This window comes from Microtus oregoni, unplaced genomic scaffold (genome assembly GCF_018167655.1).
Source record: "Microtus oregoni isolate MIOR12 unplaced genomic scaffold, Mior012 000079F_ref0000094, whole genome shotgun sequence".
Lineage (NCBI taxonomy): Eukaryota > Metazoa > Chordata > Mammalia > Rodentia > Cricetidae > Microtus > Microtus oregoni.
Window position 1 is genome coordinate 4,345,323 of NW_024544537.1, and position 2,926 is coordinate 4,348,248.

Below are 2,926 nucleotides of genomic sequence, written 5' to 3' on the forward strand. Positions count from 1 at the left end.
TCTCTAATTCTGTGCCCGCTCTTAGGAATGTTTTCCTTCTGTTAGGTTACCTTGTCCATCCTCAATTTGATGATTTGATTTTTTTCCTTTATCTTATTTTATTTCATTTTGTCATGTTTATCTGCTATCTCTTAGAAGTCTATTATTTTCTAATGAGAGATAAAAGTTGAGTGGATCTGGAGAGGTGAAGTTGATGGGAGAAATTGTATTGAGTAGAAAGAGGAGAAGTTGTAATCAGGAAAAGAATGTATTTGAAATAAAAGGAAAAAATGAAAACAAAAGGCTCTGTCCTTGAATAGGAATAGAATAAATTATTTGAAAATTAAATTGATAAAAAATGGAAAGAAAAAGCATGTATATTCCACAGGAAAGACAAATCAAAAATGCTAAAATAAGAGTCAATATAGAACAAGACAAAAGCTTCCACTTATTTCTTTTTTTTAAATATTTATTTATTCATTATGTATATGATATTCTGTCTGTGTGTATGTCTGCAGGCCAGAAGAGGGCACCAGACCTCATTCCAGATGGTTGTGAGCCACCATGTGGTTGCCGGGAATTGAACTCAGGGCCTTTGGAAGAGCAGGCAATGCTCTTAACCACTGAGCCATCTTTCCAGCCCCCTCCACTTATTTCTTAAAGGAAAAGTTATACTTATTGAACACATTAATATAATTAATATTGACATTTAAAATTTTAATTAGACATGTTTGATGATTTGAATGAGAAATATGCTCCATAGTCCTACACATTTAATCACTTGATCTTAAATTATTTATTCTTTTGGAGGAGGTTTAGGTGGTAGAAACTTACTGGAAGAAGTATATAACTGGGGACATGGATTGAGAGTATCTATCTTCACCAACTCTAAGTAACTCTTCCTGATTTTTGCCTATGGTTGTAGACATGATCCCTCAGCTTCCTGTCCCTACCACAATTCCTCCTGGTTGATATCATGTCTCTCAGAAAAAGTAGATATTGATCTCTCTAGAACTATAAACCAAAATAAATGTTTAAGTTTTCTTTATCATTATTTTTATCACAGCTACAAAATCATTACAGAAGTTGGTGACAGAGTGAGGGCTGCTGCTGTGAAGAATATCACTATGTGTTTTGGAGAAATGTGAAAGACTTTGGAACTTTGATTTAGAAAAGTAGTTAAATAACATAGGCAGAGCTAATAGGAACATTCTAGTAGAAGCCTGGAAGACAGTAGTGTTACAAGTGATGTGGATGGTGGAGACATTGCTAAAAAGACTTGAAAGGGAAAGATATCAACAATGGGGTTAGAAACTTTTCATAATTTGACAAGCCAAACCAAAGAAATCCAAACCAAACAAAAGCACCTGACTGTTTTCTGTTACATCTTTAAGAACTTCATTGATGATAAAAAAAAATAGATTAAATTCTTTGGTCAAAAAACTTCAAGACCCAATAACATTTAATCTGTCATATTGTTATTTGACATAATGCTTATGGAGGTCTATAATGAAACAGAACAAGTGGAACACAAAGAAACACAAAATGTTCAGTTTGGAGAAGAAATGAGTACAGAACCTTAAAGTTAAAGCTAAGGCTGTGCTAAAACAGAGGATCTAATTTTTAAGGAGATTATCACAGTTAAGGAGAAGTCTCCTGCTTTGCACTTTTGCACTTAAGAAAAGTGCCTTAAAAGCAAGACCTTATTCAGCTATGCATCCAATATGAGAAGAGAGAAAGCCTAAGGATTTTCTGTTCCTAGAAAGTAACTGAATTGAAAAAAAAAAAAAAAGCTACTGCTAAATTGATTCAAAATTGTCACAGGGAAGCACAAGCAGTAGCCAAACTTGCTCCTGTGATACACATGGTACTTACTTTAGGGACATGGAGAATGAAGGAGGAGAGGAATCATGGATTCCTCAGCAATTTCAGATAGCCACAGTAACCAGGCAGCTTGTGGCAGGGGAGTCCAGGCAATGAAAGCCTTGAGAGTGCATCTGGCTCTAAGAGAGCATTGCAGAAAGCTGTGAAAGTTAGGACTGAATTATAATAGAGACACTAAGAAGTTGAAAATGACAAATGTAGGATATTTGCTTTGAAGAATTTTGAAAGTTTAAAAATATTGGCATTTTAATTGAACTAAATGCATTTCACATTATGATAGGCCATGAGCCTTTGGGAGTCAGAGTGTGGCATATGATGGTTTCAAAAAGAAATGGCCTCCAGATTTGAACCTTTGATATCTGTTGTTGGTGCCTTTGGGTGGGGGGAAGGTTTAAGTTCTGAATGCTTGAAGGAAGAACTCTGTTTCTGAGAGTATGACTTTGAGATTTTATAGCTTCACCCACTTCCAGTTTTCTCTCTCTCCTTTCTGACTGTGGTTGAAGATGTGATATCTGAGATTTCTTCTTCTGCTGCCATGCCTGCTACTTGTTGTCATGTCACCCTGTCATCCTTCTGAAACCAAAAAGCAAATTAATATTTTCTATAGTAAGTTGCCTTGGTTGTGGGAACTAATATGGTGTATTTGCAAATGGGACAGGCTCAATTGGCAAATGACCTTCGTATTCTGTTAGATTGGTATGTATTTTAATGAAGGCAGTAAGTGGTACAGGCACTGATAAGCTTTCTGATTTCTTTCCTTTTCAGGTAGAATATGTTCTCTTTGTGGAAACCACCTTCAGTGAATGCATTATGTGTACCTTAGGCACAGTTTTTTTCTGTTTTTGAAACCTAACTTATCATGGAAAATAATTTCCTTCTCTCAGATTCAATCTAATTTTATCAGTCAAGTCAGATTGAATACTGACTGTAGAAATTATCAGTGTAATGGGTATACGGGTGATTTTGCCTTAATAAAATTAATTTTACCACATGTATTAGAAAAAGTATTTCAGAATTCTTTTCAGAATTCTTAGGAGAATGCAAAATAGTAGCCTAATCCTGT